Here is a 21,890-nt window from a genome sequence, read left to right as displayed (position 1 = left end):
TTTTTTTCATTAATTATAAAGTTCATTTGTCCAAAAATTTTTAATGGGGTAGTAATATTGCCTTCCCTCAGGGGCCACATGCGGCATTCCTGATGATGCTCAAATGCGGCAAAGCGTTATATGCCCCTTCCCTGCCCTGGAGGCAACCTCACCCCTACCCACTTAGGACCTTACCTGCATCTCCCTCAAAATTCTAGTCGGGAGTAAGTAAGTCCCTTTAAATGACACTTTTATTGCTTTTGCGACTCTAGTCAACGGCTTAACTATAATTGTATTTTGACGATGCAATCCAACTATTCTGCGTTGTATTTCTCAATGCGTATATATATACATGCGTTTTAAAACGCTCTATAACGAACTCGTGAAAAGTTGATAAAAGTCATTCGCCCCAAAAACATTATTTTGCTGTAAGTATCTAAAAGACGTCAGTTCTTCTTTCTCGCGGCGTAGTTCCTGCTTTTATGTGATCAGCAAAAAACGTATTAGACTAAAAATGAAAATTAATTGTATAAGATTTAAAATAACCACATAGCAATATGTAATGGTTTATTTACTATTGTGTTGATAAGTCATATTTAGTGAGTGTACGTGTTATTTGAATTCAAGTTCGTTACAATACGTAGTTTTGCAGCTTTTCTTTGGAATAAAATTATAATTTGTAAATGAGTTATAAATAGAGAGAAAGATAAATGAATCCAACTTTTTTTATTGCGGTTTGTTCTTTTCCAATTTCTAGTTAGGTAATGAATTCAGCTAAATAACAATAATATTTTAGCCGTTTTTATACACATTCTTTTAACATAAATTAGTGATGAGTTGAAAGCCGAACATTAGTGATGACCAAAGCAAGACTAAGACTGCGCCAGTCTTAGTATTGGTCTTGGCTTGGTTTGTAATAATTTTTGGTTTAGTCTAGAGTATTTGGTCTTGGTCTAGCATATTTCGTATTAATTTTTGTCTTGGTCTTGCTAGTATAAAGACAGTGTTGGTCTTGGTGCAAGACCAGTATTAATTTTGCTCATCACTACCGAGGTATGTGAGGGATGAAGCAGAATGTCAACACTTATACCGAAAAATTCTTATCGGAGTTGCTCCAGTTTATTAATACGACTTATCCACTCGATCAAATGTTTTGACTAGACTTAGCATTTTGCCTTTATACAATTAGAACGTGGTGAGAAATCAACTATATACCTGTTGTGACGAAAACCGATAATCCCCCAAATGTACCGCAGGTTGAACCAATCAATGATTTTTGGACATTGTTAAACAGAGTGTATATGTATAAATGGGAGGGAAGCTACAAATGAACAGATAAGATGTAGAATATGACAAGTAAATTTAATTTAATCATAATTTTTAGTGTCCAACAATGTACAGATAAGTAAATATGAACCATTTCCTTTACAAAATTTCTAATTTACATAAAAAATTACTCATTACACTCAACAGAGATAACTAGCAGTAAACAGAGTTAAGTAGCATTTAATTGCTCACTGACCTAACCCAATAGCGATCCAAGATCTATTTTCACTTTATGTAAGTCATACACTTGGTCTTAAAATTTAAACTGCCCTGTTCTTTGGTTGTTAAATGTAAAAATTTCCTATTTATTCTCTTCTAGTGGTTTTCCATCTCTGCATTAATCCTCGTCCGACCCTGGTGAGCAGTTATAGTCAAATGTCAAAGGTAAGTGATATTAGGTACCTGAACTTATTACCGATTTAATTTATAATCACCGTTGTATAGGGTTGCTCAGAAAGTCATTTCGTTTTTTTTTGTGGAAATGAAAGACAGTTTTCGTATAATAAACAAATACCTTATTAAATTATATATTGACCGTTCTGGTCCAACACCTTTTGCCATCTTTCTGGTAGTAGCATAATTCTACGCTCATAAAATTTTTGGTCTTTGCTGGCAAAAAACTGATCGAGGAGGTTTTTGACCTCCTCATTTGAGGTGAAGGTTTTACCATCTAAAAAATTTTGGAGTGACCGGAACAAATAATAATCCGATGGTGCCAGGTCTGGAGAATATGGTGGGTGTAGCATTGTATCCCATTCAAGCTTTTGGCGAGTGACCAAACTTGTGTGAGATCTCGCGTTGTCTTGGTGAAACACTACACCTTTCCTGTTGATTAGTTCTGACCTTTTCTGTTGAAGTGCATCATTCATTCCGAATCAATCGTTGTGTTATCCGGTTAAAGCTCAAAAAAAACGATTCCTTTAAAATCCCACCAAACAGACAGCATTACCTTTTTTGGTGAATATTGGCTTTGGAAATGGTTTGAGCCGGTTCATCTTTTTTGCTCCATGACCTCTTGCGTTTGACGTTGTTGTATACAACCCATTTTTCGTCCCCAGTGATGATGCGCTTCAAAAACGGATCATTTTCGTGACGTTTGAGAAGCGAATCGCAGACGTCAATGCGGCGACACAGATTTCTCTCTGTGAGAACATACACCGAACCCATACATCGAGCTTCGAGGATAATCCCAGGCCTTTCAAGTGGTCATAAACTGTTGAATTTGATAAATTTAACCTCAATCCGATCTCACGAGTTGTTATACGCCGGTTCACATCAACTAATGCCTTTATCGCTTCTTTATCAGCTTCAACCGGCCTTCCCGAACGTGGTGCATCTTCGACATCAAAATTGCCGGATCGAAATTTAGCGAACTAGTTCTGGCACTGGCGTACTGTCAACACACCTTCTCCATACACATCAGTCAATTTCTTTCTGGCTTGAATAGCATTTTCACCCTTTCTGTAGTAAAACAGTAAGATATGTCGAAAATGCTGCTTATCGCTCTCCATATTTAAAAGGGCACCAACCAAAAACTACCGCGTAGAATTAATTGGAATTTTTCACACACAAGCCTTGCTATATGAGCTCTCAAAGCATATAAAAATTATACAGCTTAAATGTGAAGTTGGGTGCAAAAGAATACAATTAAATCCTCTGTCGGGAAAAAACAAAATGACTTTCCGAACAACCCTATATTAAATTAAATCGCTATATATAACTCGCGCTTAATGGATTACACATTACACTGTATATATACATTAATTTGACGAATATGTGACCTAATAACGTTCCCCACCCCCATTATTTTGGAATAATTTGTAGTGGATAAAAACTAAATGAATTTTTATATTAATAATAAACAAAATAATTTAAAAAGGAACTGTTTAGATACATATTTACTTGTTCTTCAATTATTGTGAATAAATTATGTAACAGTCAGTAGGGTTATATTTTACTTTTCATTCGGTGAATCTATGCTACAATAAAACATAATTATTTCGTTAGATACTTGACGATCTGGTTCATTCATACTTGTTTTATGTAGGTATTATATTTGAAACGACTTTGAAATGCTCTTGTAGGTTTTTAAAGCGTATATTAATGCCACAAAATTCAATTAACACACATTTACAAATTGCCTGTCTGTTTTAAAACTTAGTACAGTTTATTTCTCACATAAATGTTTGATAGGTAGGTATAAGTATTTCAGATGTTTTTTAAAAAAAAAAATATCCAGAAGTAGCATAATGAGCTCTTGTTTCTAGTTTCAAGGTTGACTATCCAGCTTATCTAACGATTTAGCTTTTAATAATCATGTAAATTTAAGTAAGTACCCAATATAATACTCACAAATGTGACAGGTATTCGTTTTGCCAATTAACGTTAGCAACAGATTTGCATTAAATAGTAACAAATTAGACAGTGAACTAAAACACTGAACAGCCAACAAAAAAAAAACTGAAATCAAACGAGAACTGAAGAAGGCAACCAGTCGCCATTTTTCGGTATTGTTAAAATGTTAAGTGATATCTTTTCATTAACGATTTGTATCTGTCAGACATACTCCTTCACTACATGTCGCAGTTGTAGATATTTTATGGCGTGTATGTAGTAATGCATGCAGATGTATTTAAATTAACAAAATTATAGTTTTTTCTTGAACTTTACTATACCATTAACCATAATATGTGAGTCTTAATTTTAAGGTTTATACTTTAAAAGATTTCGCCAACACACCATTAGACTGACAGTATCTTTAAACAATTGACCAACCGGTTACAATAAATATATATGATTTGGCTTTGTTAATTTTCTTGTTTCTGTCTTACTTATGCGTCGTAAAATAGATACGTTTGACGTGTTTTCTATTAGATATCCTTTTTCCAAATTTTAAGAATCTTTTACATAGATTTACAGCATTAATTTGTTGTGTAAATGGTAACGTGGGGCTTTCCCCCGTGGCGTTCCTGAATCCACAGGCCTGTAACCTGTAACTTGTTTTGCGTCATTTCAAGATCAGGTTCAGCATTGTAGGTTTGTACGGTTGTAAGAAAAACAAAAAAGCAAGATACTGATACAAAAGTTTTTTGCGAAAATTAATAACAAAAACTGACGCTTTAAAACATTAATAAAAAGAATATATTTTCAGTTGCTTATAAGTGATTTGGGTAGTGCAAACGTATGCACTTCAGACAGGAATAACGATTGAGCACTAGTCATTCATAAGGTAAATAAAATTTATTCTTTGGAAATAAAAACACTTTAGCGTGTTCTTCTAAAAGAAAAAATCATAACTGTTCTTGCCGGTCATTGCTTTATCACTGCTCGCTCTTGCAATTGGATACCTGGTTAGCATTAAATTTGTCATGATAGCTAATAATGCGACTAAAATAAATAATTTATTAAATTCAGAGGTAGGTACACAGATAAAACAATAATACTCACTAGATACAGACACCAAAGTTGATATCAGTATAAAAATGCGTGGAATAGCTGATAATGTGATAATTATTAGAGTTCCGATTATGTGCAAAATGTATATAATGCAAACATATTTCTAATACTTTCCAAATTTAAAATAAATGCATATTTTGCTAAAATTCCACTTATTACCTATCTGTTAAGACTTATCGTTCCTACCTGCTGTATTAACCCCTTGATACCAAAAAGGGTACCATAATATAATACAATTATTGTGTAGTGTAAACCTGCGTACGGACTGTTTAGGTAGGTATTGACTGGGGGAAATTTAGGGGTAGTGGCCGAGGTGTGTTTAGTTTTAAGACACAAAAACACTTTCAGATTGTATCAATAACATCAGATCAATTCGGATTTCGGACTATCAAACAAGCAACAAACATCTTTTTGAGTAGCAAGTAATATTAGTTCTAGTTAATTAGTGTGTATATACCTATAGCATTATTAAACGTATTATACAGTACGGATCTTTTTAATCGACATACACTGGTCCTTCGAGTTTTATATTCTGTGTAATCAATTATTGATCTATGTGGTACAGCAGTACACCGGCGGAAACAACAAAAAATTTTCGTCAAGAGAGCTAATCTCCTCAACACTATCGATTATATAATATTTAAAAGTTTATTAACTGCGGTACTAATTACTTTTTTATTGACAAACCTACTTACATTCCCATTTCGTATCTGAAAAAACATTCGCACCTGCTTTAAACAGGGTTTCAGAAGTTGCCAGACTAGAATACCCGAATGTAAATAAATTGATTGCGAATGTGTGGTCATTGATGAATGTAAAAATATTTTAAATAATTCTAATATAAAAAACAAATTAATTTATATAAATGGCAATTATATATTTATAACACTGAATGAAATTGTTGTCCTTGTGGCTAAGGAGAAAATTGAGTGTTCGAAAATTATAATAAATTCAGTTTCGTATTTAATAAAAATTCCGTATTTAAAAAATTAAATCACATGAACGGCATTTTAAAAGACCATGAACGAACAGAAAGCATTGAAATTCAGCTTGATCTCATACCGAATTTATATTTGCTCCATATTCATATGAAGCAGACGCAATATTTTTTTTTCATAAGCATATTTTAACAGAGCTACAGCAGTATTTTACGGTGGATAACTTTAGAAAATAGTTAAATCATATATTGTTATAATTTGTCTAATGATAATATTAAGAAAATGGGTACCTAACAATTATATAACTGAATACTAATGAGAACTACGTGTCTCATCTCAATCTTAAACGCATAAAATTCAATCTTTTGATATTATTGGATTAATTCGTTTTATATAATAGTTTCAAGTCGTATTAACTTCTAGGTTATGAGCTGACCGTATATTATTGCATGATGTTACATGATTCAAACGTTTAAACTCTGCCGTAAATGTGAGAAAATTCTAAGTAGTATATTCAATCAAAATCAAATCATAATTTCCATCTTTTTATAGTATCTAAATACCGAAAAAATTTCGTTGTTTAATTTGTTTGTATTAATGCATGAGGTAACAGTTTTTTTTTTTTTTCATTATTAAATTCATATGAACATAGACCTTTTTTGTTCTTTACTCTATTGTTTGAAATAATGACCTCTAAAAATCGTTATTACGTAAAAAAAATAAAAATGTTTTCTCATCGTTGCCTTGCAAACACTAAAATGCCATATTTTGTACATAACGGAAATGGAAAACAAAATCATCATGTCGTATAAGCAGTTGTAAGTTTAACTGCGATCTAATTGATCAATTAATTTTCCATAGGTTTACTGCTTCCTATTAGGTCAAAATTATCATAAATTCCGATGAGATGCTCAACCGTTCTTTTGTACAAGTGTTGTAGAAAACTAACCATTTCCTTACGTCGTGTGTTTCACTAAATACACAATATTTTAAGTTTTAAATCAAACCTTTAAATTTTGGTAAGATATTCTCTTTAAAAAAATATGCATTTCACAAATGAGTGTTGTTAAAGATAATAGTTTTGTTGTTGTTGCCTATGTTTGGACAATGGCAAATTCGGCCGGTCACTACGACAGGTAGAAGAATTCATGAAGTCAAAATGTAAATTCCGAAATTGCCGAAAATTGACTATGTAAATTTGAACGGAAAAATTGTTTTTGCATATTCATTGAAGAGAGCAATTGTCTTTCACATATTGCTTTATGTATTAGTTATTGAAATAAAAAGAATGTTAAACCACAATAAAACAAAGTTTTATCAAAGAAACTAGCAGTTTCTTTTAGTAATGCAATTAATAGAGGTGTATATTTACTTGCGAAACATGGACAGTGGGCGCGGCGGAAAAGAAAAGAGAAGCGTTCGAAATGTGGTGTTACAGACGAATGACGATACCGTGGATAGAGAAGGTTAGAAATGAAGAGGTATCAGAATGAGTATGAGAACAGAGGACTCTGGAAGTCAATAAGAAATAGGCGAGATAGGTTGGTAGGACATCTTCTCAGGCAAGGTTTATTCAGAGACATATTAGAGGCAGAAAGAGGAGTTAAGAGGAGTAGAGGTAGACCTAGATTAAATTACTGTTCGCAAATAGTTAAGAATGTAGGGTGTTCTAATTTTAGGGAAATAGGAAAGAGTGGAGGTGTGTCCAACCAGTCTTAGGACTGACAACCTTATTGATGATGATGATAATGCATTAGTGAATTAATTTTTGAATTAATTTTACCCATCACAGATAACCACAAACTAACGCGGGCCCGGGTTCGATTCTTAGCGAGGTAGTGACAACAACAATTTTTCCTGAGTAATTTGAGGTTATCTCTGGTGGGTCGAGTTAATTCAAAAATTCACTAATGCATTGAATTTAACCATACAAAAATTCAATGTGTTTCATAATTTGTGACAATTATTTTTTGTAAACCTTTTATCAATAAAAAATTATATTTTCTGAAGGGATGTAGATTCTTATTCAATTGAAACAACTGCAAGAGAGGTTAAACGTTAATTTCTCGTTGGATTTGTACTGTATATTTTAATGTGCTTTAAACAGGAAGGTACCGAGGTACTTGTTGCTGGAAACGTAGCAATTAACAAAAATGTCTCTAAAGCATCTGAAAATATTTCTTGAATATTTATTGATAATATTGATTCGATATTTAATTTTTCAAATACACTTCATAAGACTAGATAGTTAGGTAAGGTAGTTAGTCCTAAGACTAGTTGGACACGCACCTCCACTTTTTCCTATCCTGAGCTAATCTTCGCATTTCCCTAAAATTAGAACAACCCACATCCTTAACTATTTGCGAACAGTAATATAATCTTGGTCTACCTACACCCCTCCTAACTCCTGTTTCTGCCTCTAATATGTCTCTGACTAGACCTTCATGTCTGAGGTGTCCTACTAACTTATCTCGTCTATTTCTTGTTGAGTATAGGACTAATTTTCTGTGTGGAAGGGGGGGGCGTAATTTACAGCTATAATATTAATAAAGAAATTCAAACATAAACCAAAATATGAAAACCGTTTTCCGTAATTGAGAAACTAAGAACCTGAAAGATACCCCCGAAACAAACAGAAAATCTAAGAATTTTTGTAATGAATGTAATTAGCTTGTATGATTGCAAAAAAATAGGAATATTTCCCTATATAAAGTACATAAAATTTTATGATGAACACAGAAACTAAAAAACAGTGAGGTACGTTTGTAATTTTTGTTTAAAGTTTATTCAGGATTTGCAAAAAGACTTTTAGTTCGTCCAATTTAGGTACTATTTAGATCTTTGCAAAACAGAAGTAATTTTAACCGATGCGATGATCTTTTTGATTAATTAGTTTCCTAAAAATATTTTTCACCTGCGTCCTTGATTATCTAGCTACGAAACTGACTATCGTGTAAAGTAATATAATTAGAAAAGGGAAAAAAACTGTAGAAGCCATTTTTCTAAAGTGATACCTGTTTTTTAATGTACCTAGTGGTTTTTTCCCTTTTAAACTGTATGTTTGACATTTTTAGCATCAACAAAGTATAGATTATCCTTCCATCCCAGTTAATGTAAAAGCAAAAAATGTTTTCATCATACACGTTTGACTAATATTTGTACAATTTAATCGTGAAGTAAAATCGCAATGTTTGCTGAAGTTTTCTTTTAACCTTTGCTGGAGTAGATTTCCAAATGTCTTCATTGTTTTCAAGTATTTACCATGCAAATTTTCCATTCTATTTTATTTATAATTACATTCCTCATACTATTTTTCTTATTGCTTCGGTTTTAATCTTTTACGTTANAACAATGTCGTTAATCATAATAACGTCCTAGCATACAGTAGCTTCAGTTTAATTTGCCGGTTTTGGATTATAAAGGCAAAATTGAAAATTTTTTGCTTAATTATTTATAACTGAAACAACAAATCTACTATCCCGTATAGTATACCTACCAGAAGGAGGAGAATGGTATCCTTATCTTTCTGGGCTAGTACTTTATAAGATTTGTACACAGTGCCGGATTAGCCACGAAACAAGAGTAGCAAATGATCAACTATTATTTTATTTTTGTATCTGGTCATACCAAAAATCATGTTTCGCAGCGCACTACACGCAAGTTGGCAATACTGCTCAACAAAACGGGGATTTTTTCCAATAGTTTCTCCGTGCTAGTCGTAATAATCCGACCGATTTGAAAAGGGTTATATTGACCACCAAACTATAAGGAATGATCGATATTTACGTTTGGATGATAATAAAAGTACTTTCGATATGAACCATTCTTGAGAAAAGTGGTTTTGTAATTGTGTTGAGTATTGTTTTCTTACATAGATCAAAAAGTAGCGGTGACAGTGTGCATCCCTGTCTGACTCTTCCTAATATTTATAATAATCCCCTGGGAGTTTCCCCATCTCGTAACTGTGACTAACTAGCTAAAGCATACGATCTCTAACCCCTTATCCTACATGTTTTAGAATTTCCCCTTGTATCCCATCTACACCTGGCGCCTTATTATTCTTTAAATGTTTTAATGCTACATCGGACTCTTCTCTTATTATGGGATAACCAAGCTCATCTATCTCCACACTATCTTCATTCTCTAATATATCTCCTAATTCATGGCCTTCGTATAGGTTCTCTAAATATTCTTTCCACCTATCTGTCTTTTCCTCATTTTCTCTCAAAATGACCCCTGCTTCGTTTCTTATATTATTACTAATGTACCCTACATCTCTAAAATTCCTTTTAATTATATTAAAAGCCTTATTGGTTTTATCTACTTCAAACTTTCCTTCTACCTCTCTACACCTCATATCAATTCAGTGTTCCTTAGCTGCCCTACACTTCCTAATTATCTTCCACTTTATAGCATTATATCTTTCTTGACCTTCTTCGTCCGTCCTGTTTTTGTATTTCCGCCTTTCTTCTATTAGTCCTAAAATCTTGTTTTTTATCCAGGGTTTCCTACTTTTGTCTTGTTTAAGACCTAGTATTAGTTTTAATACAGTTCAATTCTGTCTCTATGTTCTTGACATTCATTTCTTTAGCATTTCGTCTGTCTTTGTACCTAGCATAACACGCGTTTCGTTACATTTTAGCTTTCCTAAGTCAATACGTCTCCTACCTTCCCTCTTTTTCAGAATTTTCAATTTAAGATTGGTCTTCATAACTGCTAAGTTAAGGTCGCTATCTATATCCTCCTGGATAACTCCTACAGTCCTTCATTCAATTTTAAATCTTTGCTTAACAAGTATGTAATCTAACTGATATCTCCCTAAATCACCAGGCATATTCCACGTACAGCGCCTCCTAATGTAATGGTTGAATAAAATATTCGTGACGTTTAAGTTATGTTTATCGCAAAATTCTACGACTACTACATTCCAAATTTGAATGGGCTTAGTTAGTCAACTCATATTCGCTTTGCCTGTTCGCTAAATTTATCTTAAGTTTCAAGGTATTTTAGTCATATAAGAGAGCAACTCTCCATGTTTTTATTAATTTTATTTGTTTAAAAGTGATTAATATTTTCCACCAAAAAATGTTTGAGCACTTGGAAATCAACTATTGGGTAATTCAGTTACATAAAACTGATAATTATTTAATAACAGGAAGTATACAAAAACCGCCTACAAATGTTTACTTCCATATCCACCGATAAAATTTACATTATAATCCATTGTTCTTGCTGTAAATGCAAAATTTTACACTTCTTCAAAAGTTGACGTGGGTTTCGATTAATAAGAAAATGTATTATAAGTGATTAGTAACGCAAACGTTTCAAGGAAATATTTGCGTGCAGTTTTTCTGGCGTGTCTTGTTAAGTCTTTTACTTGTAACAGCATTCCATGCACGATCGGACATTACCAAAAACGTTTTCTCCATGACATGACTTATTTTGATAAATGGCACATTTAAACATAATCGCTTTGTAAATTATGCATAATAGGAAACATAAACGAACAAACCTACATACATGGGTTGGCACAGGTAATGAGGAGACATGTGTATATGTTACGCAAGGCGCATAACTTGTTAGAATGTTGATACTTATAATTTAATTGTTCAAAGGTCACCTTTACTTTCCATCTAGTATTTAGTTCCCATGATAATAATACCATTGAGATTTTGTGATTTTTAAGCTCCCTTTTTAGATAGATTAATAACTAGAGTACGAGATCAACGGTTCCCATTTTTTTTCTACGGAACCTTTTCTGACCTACTCTTTTTTTGGGGAACTCCATCTCGATAATAAGGTGAACTCCTAAGATTTGGACACGCACCTCCGCTCCTTCCTATCCTGAGCTAAACTTCGCATTTCCCTAAAACTAGAACATCCCACAGTCTACTATTTGTGAACAATAATTTAATCTAGGTCTACCTCTACTCCTCCTAACTCCTGTTTCTGCCTCTAATACAATAGTTCCTAATCTTTTTAATATTGTTACCCCTGTGACCTATTAGTAAAACTGATTTTTACCCCGGCCTTAAAATGTTATCAATACAAACAACAGAAGCAAATACAAATATGTTTAATAATCAGAAATTGCACGTGTCTTACAATTTTATATATCTAAACGATAAATTAAGTAAAGATAGTTGGTGTGATGGTTGGTATTATTTTGCATTTTTCAAATTTTTTTATGTTAGCTTTAATTTCGCTTAAAGCGCATCCTCAGTCATATTTCACATTTATAAGGATTCCGGTCTTTGTTTTCAGTGTAACCAAAGTTGAAAAACCACTCTCACATCTATAGGTAGTGGAAAAGGGTATTACCATTTTTAAAGCTCTGTTAGCTAGAGCAAGATTTTTCGGCACCATCTTTTCACCAAGATCATAATTTTGAAATTCTACTCTGCAAGTAGTATTCTGGCGTAGTCCAAGATATTCCACTTTGGCTGCTACGTCTTCGTTTTTAATAATATTATCATCCGTAGTAAATGATCTTAATATCCAAGAACTGGACTGACGATTATCCATATCCGGAAAATATTGCTTCAGTGAGTTTATTGCAGCAGATAAATGCCGAACCACAGAATTTTCAAATGTGATCTTGTTTGGTTCAATATTTACCAATTGTGCATAAAGTTGTATAAACAGCGACATATCTATAATTTTATATTTTTACTATCTAGCTACGTATTTTAGGTCTTAATTATTAGGTTCTTTGTTACCCCCACAGAATAATTGATTTACCCCCACGGGGGTAATTACTCCCAGGTTCGGAATCACTGCTCTAATATGTCCCTGACTAGATCTTCCTGTCTGAGAAGGTGTCCTACCAACCTAACTCGCATATTTCTTATTGACTTTCATAGAGTCCTCTGTTCTCCTATCCATCAATCGCTGAACTTAAAAACTTTATTGTATGTACGTATGTATATAAAATGCCCATTTTGACTAAAAGTAGCATTAAAATTAGGTGTAATTTCCCATGTCAGTCAATTGAATTGGAATATCTAGAACAGCAATCAGTCAAATTCTGAATTTGTTTTTATTGTAGACGCAAACTGACAAGCTCGTCTGTAATTTGTAAGTCGATACAAATGGAAATAGGAACTGTGGTAACCTTATCAATGACTGCAGAATATACATTTTTAATTGTAAGTTCAACACAAAGGTCATTTAAATTTGAATCATTCGATTCGAATGTCTATTTTAGAGAGGATGAATTCTTAATGTAGACCAAATTCTCATTTAGATGAGGGTAAACATTCGTAATGTTATTGTTCAGCACATTCAATCCAGAATCCAAATTTGGTTTTTATCGTTAGAAAAGATATATTGTCTCTCACTGTAAACTTAGTTGTTGGTTATTCACTTTAAGAATCTGCTGATTACGTTGAGTTTATCGAATATATCGGTCAAATAAGTCACTTTCATTATTCATTATTCGTCATGCAATACAGTTCGACATGACTTACGGACGATCTTTCTCCGCTTTAAATGCATTTTAGAAAAACGAGCCGGATTTTTCAAATAGCAGTTATCTACAACTTTGTCGGAAAATGTTCTTATATTTAATGTTAGCTTAATCGAAACTCCTTCGAGTTATGAAGTCCATACACTGCATCTCATGTAGGAAGTCATGACACCATCAACTTTAGTCTAAGATTGGCCCAAAAGTTTCCAATATTGGACCAAGCTCGGTCCACGATTTATTACGCTTGTTTTTAATGTTAGTCATGTATGTTCTGTGTTGTTAATTCTTTCGCAAAATTATTGGTTTTTATTACGCCAGCATCTATTGATGATATTTGATAAAGAAAGACTTCACTTAAACATACATACAATTTAGACATCTTTTTAGAAGTGAGTTAGTTTAATATGAAATATTATACTGAAAATTCAATTTCTGAATTTTTTACCCACTACACGCTACCTCAAATTAATGAGGGAAAAATTGTTGTTGTTGTCCCTCATTAATTTGAGGTAGCTTGTAGTGGGTAAAAAATTCAGAAATTGAATTTTCAGTATAATATTTCATATTAAACTAACTCACTTCTAAAAAATATCTAAATTATATGTATGTTTAATCATAGTATATTCAGTATATAGTTACATCAGTTCGACGGATCGTTAACCTTGTAGGTCGGTTGGTCGTGGTTGCTGTTGTCACCTCTCGTAGTTTAGTGGTCAGAACATTGGTGCGTAAAAGCCATAGGTCCCGAGTTCGATTCCCGGCGGGGGTGTGACAACAGCTATAATTTTTCCCTCATTAATTTGAGGTAGCGTGTGGTGGGTAAAAATTCAAAAATTGAAAGACTTCACTTCGATTTTCTTCTTCAAAAGTACAATTTTTGTCTAACAAAAATTGTTTTAATAAAATTTTCTATTGATTTTGTATTTTTATTGTGAATAATAGGTAAACATAATAATTACATTTTATAAAATTTATATGTAGGAAATTTGTATTTTACTGAATATTGCACAATATATCATAGTCTCGATATTTGGAACTTGACTCGTATTCGGTACAGTATTGATTGATTAATATTTTGTTACCAAGTATTGGACATAGTTTGCTGAAAAGTTAATTTATCGAATCTTGCCACTTGGAGGTTGACCTAATTGGTCTAATATTGAAGAACCTGTAGGCACTTGGGCTGTTCAGTACCTTCTGGATAGGGTTATTAACTCAAAAATTCAAAAAGTCCGGAGATCGTTCGAATGTACAAAGAAAAAGCACATTCGTTTTGGATAGTTAAAAGATAATCAAGTAGTAAATAGTTTATTTAAGTATAATAATACAAACTCAAGTATTCAAAATAATAGCGTTGCAGGGCTCATATTATACTCTACGTAATTACATTGTGTCATTGTGTGTGACATTCTATAAGAACATTGTCAACAAAGGAACAATAAAATTTTGTTTTTTATAGAAATTGAAATACCCTGAGATTATTTTTTTTTAACTGGAGTCTGGAGAAAACTTTCTCTGGAATCTTCGGACTAAAACTGGAGAGTTGGCAACCCAAGTACCTACTGGACTTGTTTTCTAACGCTTAAGTACCTACTGAACCCTGGCATTTGAAGATTAGCTGAACATTGGTCCAATATTGACAAATTCATGCTTATGTAGTTTCACACTACTGGTTCAGGTTTGGACCTGTCGTCACCTCGGGTATATTTTCTACACGGGATAAGGTATACCTCCATAAATTCTAGTAGGTTAATAACGGAAGAGTATCAATCTGTCTTCGGAATATTTTTTTGCGGTGAAATGAAAAAACTATTAAGGGAAGAAAAAGTAGGGAAAGAGCGAATATATAAGATACGAGGCGAAAATTTCGAAGAAGTAGATAATTTTAGGAATCTAAGAAGTTAGATAAGCCTGGACGAAAGGAGTAGTAGGGATATAAAGTAGAGGATAGCACAGGGTCGAGTCGCCTTCAATAAAAAGAGATCACTTCAATGCTCATGAACGGTCAATTTAGAAATTCGAAAAAGATTGTTAAAGGTGTATGTTGGGAATGCGGCGTTGTACGAGCGCCAAACATCGACGAGGGGCGCGGCGGAAAAGAAAAGGTTAGAAGCGTTCGAAATGTGGTGTTACCGGCGAATGATGACGATAACGTGGATAGAGAAAGTTAAAAATGAAGGGGTATTAGAAAGAATAGGAGAACAGAGGGCTGTATGTCAATAATAGGAGAGGTGGGTGGGTAAGGATACCTTCTCAGGCATAATGGTCTAGTCAGAAACATATTACAGACAGAAACGGGAGTACCTAAGGAAGGGTAGAGGTAGGTCCAGATTAGATTACTGTTCGCAAATAGTTAAGGATATGGGTTGCTCTAGTTGTACAGAAATGCGAAGATTAGCTCAGGATAGGAAAGATTGGAGGTGCGTGTCCAACCTGTCTTAGAACTGACGACCTTATAATGATGATGAGGTTAATAGTAGTCCTAGAAAAAAGCTTTATATATGTCAATTATGTTCAATTTAAAAAATTATGATCATAACGATGTTCTAAAGTCCTACCTGTAGTTGCTTTGCGTTTTTCATGCAAAATAAACTCCTTTTCGGGGTTTCGTTTAGTTCGACGCATAACTAAAATGCGAGAAATTGAAATCTATTTAGGTTTCTAGGCAAGTAATAGTTCAGAAACCATTGTGGGAAACCTTTTTCCTTTTTAGTTTTTTAATGTGATACATAATTTTCCAATTACTAACAAGTAATAATTAAAATGCATTGCAACACAATCCACAACTATTATCAAACCATATTCGTTTTTAATTTGTATATGTAGGTATGCAGGTATCGTAGGTATGTCTTACTTTCTATACAAATTGTTAACTCTTATTTAATCTTCGTAATCCAATTACATGCATATTAAGTAAAGTATTTGGAGTACTAAATCCATTAAAATTTTTCGTTACTGACATCCTGGTGGCCGAAAGACATTCTTAAGCACTGCGAACAGGTGCCAGAACAATATATCAGTTTACATGTACATAGTTGAGCTCATTACTATCTATTGTAATCCTATATGGAAACACTGTACGTGACAAGTCTTCCTAATGCTTAATCGGTTTTATAATCTGGAATTTTATCTGTGATACATTTTGTAATGTTCATCTATTGTGTATTACATTTTATTACATCACCTGAATTCATTATTATATGTGTGTGATACTTGCGTTTAAAATACAGATACAAAATAAAAAATACCTATTTTTTTAAATTATTAACTATTATTTTGTTCGATTATGGTAACGTGCCCATCACGTTGAGGTGAGCTACGCCGGGATTAGTTTCAGCAAGTAGATATCCATATTTTTAAATGGACCTTGTTGGAGCATACGTAATCCTCAAATGTAGCATCGTACTACAGATGGCGCTCACCACGCCATTTGTGGTATTTTCGAAAACGAGCTGTTAAGATAGCAGGTGAAGGTTGGTCTGTGTTCTGTCGGAGCTGTCTGCGATGCGCTGATGAGATCCAAAAAGATCGAAATCGCGATCCGCGCCTGGCAGTTTCGACAGAATACAGAACACTTCGAATTATTTTGACCTATTTTTATCTTGTATTTAAATACTTTTTGAGAAATGCATTTTGTATTTTAGTTTTGCTAGTATCACCGATCAAACATATAAAATGATGAATGAAAACTGCTCACATTGAAGGTATTAGAAACTTGAAAAGGGGATAAAGAGACATTCCATGAATGCCTTCTAATTCTTTAACCGAAAAGAGCCCAAAAAAATGTAAATTCCTTGGAAATAGATAATCTAAAATATTGGATCGATATTGTTTTCCGGGTTCAATGTCATGGTCCAGGGAATTTTAAAGTTCCAAATTGATATCAGCACCTGTCAAACCACCACTTATCGTAACATTAGCAAGGAACTATGAAATTCTATACTTTACGACAAAACAATATCGAATTGATATACGCCAGCTGTGTAAAACTGGAAAGTACAAGATATTGTAATGTGCTAATAAATGCGTATAAACCAAAATTCTTAGAAAACGATTCGAAAAACTTCACTCATTGAAGCTAAAGAAACTGAATTCCATTTCTTTCTCTCATTACAAAGTGTAGAAGATCGGAAACAAAATGGGGTTATAAATATTTTGATATAAAATAATTGATGTTGATTTTACATCAATAAAATTATTTGCAACCCTATTTTGGCTCTTTTGGATCTTTCACGTTAAACCAACTATTTTGGTGTCAGTGTCTTTTTTCCAATTAAAACGGGTGACAAAGACAAATAAGGAAGCATATAGAAAAATTATTTGTTGCTGAACTGAAGAAACTATAACATAAAGATAGAAAAAAATATATACCAATCACTTCAAACAGAAAAATATGAATCATACTTAATCACTTTTTATGGGGGTGAGACCGCCACGAACTTTTTATGGTACAGTGGTGGGGGAGACCTCCTCTTTCGATCCCACGAAGGGGGTGGGGGCCATCATCTAGACCTTTACCACTTTATTTTTTTTTAATATACAACAGATAAATTCTATTTTTAAATAAAGAGTAAATTTTCACTTGTTGAACCTTAGTACTGCATAATGTAAAAATGACATATATTAATTTTATAATACGGGACACAGGAATGTATTATGTATTTAAATTTTATACTTGAATATCGTAGAAGCTCATTTGTTTTTTTGCACAATCACAAACGTTTTTAAATCATTAACCCTACAAATGCATCTAATTGTAAGGGTACGGGTTACCGAGCGTTTTCAATTATCCTTCTGCAATATAAATGTTGAATAACTTGCCTTGTCGAATGTTCAAACAGAAAAGTGATCCTGATTGTGTGTGTACTTGCATATGTAAATTTAGATACACGTGTACATACACCTACTTATATTAATAGGCTCGTGACCTTAACCTTGTATAATATTGTACTTGATGTGGATCGTTAAGATTTCTGTACAGACCACATTCATAAAGCTATAATAGACAATAATTGGAATTTCGAAAATGACACGATGTTAATGAAACTATCATCATCATCGTAAGCTCGTCAGTCCTAAGACTAGTTGGACACGTACCTTCACTCTTTCTTATTCCGAGCTAAACTTCGCATTTCCCTAAAACTAGAACAACCCACATCCTTAACTATTTGCGAACAGTAATCTAATCTAGGTCTACCTCTACCCCTCCTAACTCCTGTTTCTGCCTCTNCAAAACATTAGCAAAAGAAGATAAAATTTGGAAGAATATATCTTTATAATGTTTTCCAAAACTAAATATTTTTGAAAATAGTTAATTTTCCTAAAATTGGTTTTTGGTGTTCAGCCCGTAAATATTGTGTCTGCAGATTTTCGTTATTACTTATTTCTTCAAGAATGGCATAAATGTGAAAAAGAAAACTATACTAATATTATCAGTAGGAACAGAAAGTACTCCCCTTTGTAACTAATCAAAATAAATATCTCCAACGCAAGAGCCTTTATTGTTTATTATGAGCGAAACACAATTGTTGCAAGTTATCTTTTTATGAACAGAATGAACTGCAAATTTTTAAGGAGTCATCTAAATTACAATAATTCTCTTGTAATTTAGGATATGTTAAAATCACACCCAAAACATTACCGGCAGTAGATACTTTTTTTTACTGTTTTTATAATGTCACTTTCGTTAAAGTGATGTATGTAAACTGCAGAATATTTTCGTATTTCATCATTTTTTTGGGTATAAAAATAAAGACATACTTGTACTTACATTTTAAAGACGATTTATAATTTGAATTGCAACTGGGAACACAACGGAGAGGCATTTTGTTAAGAAATAAACCAGAAAATTTGCAACTAAAACACACAATCTGACCTAAGACATTTTCACTTCTTTCACTTAATAGTTAATATTACCTTCTGCAATTAAAAACTGTATCCAAAGGTATTAATCACTAAAACACACTATAAGCATCCTTATTCCGCATTTATTGCACGATATTTCCGCTAAAATTTAAATATTATAGAACAACGAAAGAACTACCAACAACCAATGTATTAGTTGTAACTCTCATTAACTGGGAAATCCTGGGACTCCCACAGTGTTGTCAAGTAAACCTTCAGCATGGCTTGTAAGTAGAGACGGCTGTGGTAGTACAAAAAATATTTAATTGAAAAAAGTATTTTGAAAATACGTATTTTGTATTTAGCATTTATAATACAAACGGGAAATCTATTTTGTATTTTACATTTGAAATAACAAATCAAAAAAGTATTTGCCACTATTTTTAAAACGATGCGATTGATAATAATTGGTAACAGTGAATGGTTAATTAATTTCTTATCATATTGAAAGTCGGCTTTGACTCGGTTGGCAACTTGCACATAATTGAAATATTTTCCTAATAATAAACGGTAAAAGAGATTTCTTACTTAAGAGTATGACAAACAATTGTATACTGACCTCAGGAAGAAAGTACGTCACCTTGCTTGCATATCATTATATGCGGAATTTGCATATTTCAGAACAAAAATACGTATGTATATTGCTTCCAGTTTCAATTATTTAAATTTTTCCGGGCTAAGGAAACACCGCTTGTTGCTAATCATACCATAAGTTGCTATTTCTCATCAAAATTAGTTTTTAGGCACGAAGTGAGTGTTGTCGTTCTCGTGTATTTCTTTTATTCACCTATTGCAATGTGGACCACAAAAAAATCGTTATTGTTTATTGATTCGTTTAGCTATGGATTGGATTTGGTTGTTTTATTTACTTTTCCTCAAATCAAGTGCCGGTCATAGCACCTTTTGCACCCTTCAGAGTTTTAGTGCCACTTGCGAACAACAATAAGTAGCCTTGGGTTGACCTGGAAATTATAACTTCATTTGCAAACAGACAGTAAGTTATTTAGCCTCTGTTATATAGGGGTTCCATCTATTCGGAGTATATCTTTAGTATAGGTACATCTTCCTCCCGTGCTCGTTTTTTTGCCGAAAACAATCCTTTCTTTACTTCAATGAGAGCCATATCCGGCTTACAAGCATGTGGTGTCACTGACATTACTTCAGAAAATAAATATAATGAAAAGAAATATCATTCCCGCAACGCAAAATAAAAAGCAGCATTTTAGATGTATTGATTTTCTTATTATTTTAAACGCCCTGAAATTATTAAACATAGAAAGATTTTATCATTGAAATTATTAGTCTTGCTACAGGTGAGGCCAACATGAATCCAGCTACTTTTAATGCACTGAAACCACCTAGCTGAGAGCTATTGTAGTTAATGAAAGTATCAATACAAATTTGGATAACCAATTCGAAAAAACTGTGGCACCTACAGCAAACAATTAACTTTTTTTTTCATGAAAAAAGTTTTACTATGAACGGCCAGTTTTAAACGTTACACGGAATACTATTCCAAATAGAATCATCTTCAGACTTTAGGAAAAAGTTGCTTTCACCCAATCAATCTACACGATTGTAGGATGAGGACAGCAAATAGTAAATAGTGAACGAATACTGAAATAAACTATGATTAAATTATTAAAATTAGATGATACATTCACGTTTTAAGTAAAAACCTTTTGAACTGTGACATATACCTACAGACTGGAACAATTAAAAAGACGTGACCAAATAATTGATTAATCAACTCCCTCAAAGTATTCGAAATTTACGGAAATATGCGACTTACCTACAGTGGCAGATCTGAAGTTCTAGCCGCTCTGGCCCTAGGTCATGTGCCGCCCCTTTCTCAGCACCCATCATTATCGACTACATACATAATTCATGAATTTACTTTATTCCCACCTTTAATTGATTCAGAAAATTGTTTAATTAAGAGCTACCTTATAAAGCTACTTTATAATTTTTTCCGAGGTTTCAGGGATGATTGGTCATTTAAATAAAATATTTAAGACGGTTTTAAGTTTTGTTTTTAATAAAATAAATGTTTCACAATGTGTTACAGAACTCGTCTGTACTTAAGCGCACCAAAATCATTAATTAATTCTTCGCAATGCAATTTGCTTAAAAAATCAGCTTCTGTGGTAAGCAAAGCAAGATTGTTTAACCTCTGCTCCGTCAATGTTGTGCGTAAATAGTTTTTAACTTTGCGCTTATTTATACTTTGATACACAAAAATAGTGATTTAGGAAAATTATAATCATACGGTACGCGAGCCTTTAAAATATTAAGATACTTTGCATTTGAGTTATTTCTTGTTAATCTTGTTATCATCAGTGATTTTTTTTGGCCTTAATATCTGGCCGCCCTAGGCCCGGGCCTACTGGACCTTAGGGCAAATCCGCTAATGCTATCTACCATATATCCTTTACATAGGTATGCTTCATTTAATACTAGCGACCCGCCCCAGCTTCGCACGGGTGCAATGCTGATACTAAATATGTATATTTTTGTCTTTATATACAACATTCACAGTTTTTTTTGTCATTAGACAATACAAACCGGCCTCCCGGCCGGTACCGCCGCAACCGCTATGTCCTTACATTGTAAATCTGTAATATCTTCGAAAATATTCATGTAATTAGATGCTGTAAAGGGCCATGTTGATCTATATCAAATGAACAATGTATTTAAGGTACTTAATTGGATAAAAATTAATGCTGTATTGCTTACAATCGCTTCGTAAATAAGTCATTATTTCTCATAAAAAGTAAAGGATAAAAATGGTTATTGTGGGTTATCCCTAAGAGATAGAC

At 33.1% G+C, this 21,890-nt stretch overlaps 1 long non-coding RNA gene across 1 annotated transcript in view; it reads left to right on the top strand.

Moving 5' to 3' along the window:
* LOC108735979 overlaps positions 1–21,890 on the top strand; it is a 49,865-nt gene that overhangs the window by 20,524 nt on the left and 7,451 nt on the right. Inside the window, exon 2 of the long non-coding RNA XR_001937657.1 lies at positions 1,625–1,689. This is a non-coding gene — a long non-coding RNA (uncharacterized LOC108735979). The remainder of the gene's footprint in view (positions 1–1,624; positions 1,690–21,890) is intronic.

The sequence above is a fragment of the Agrilus planipennis genome, unplaced genomic scaffold (assembly GCF_000699045.2).
Source record: "Agrilus planipennis isolate EAB-ADULT unplaced genomic scaffold, Apla_2.0 scaffold4, whole genome shotgun sequence".
NCBI lineage: Eukaryota > Metazoa > Arthropoda > Insecta > Coleoptera > Buprestidae > Agrilus > Agrilus planipennis.
This window is presented reverse-complemented; position numbering and strand designations above follow the sequence as displayed.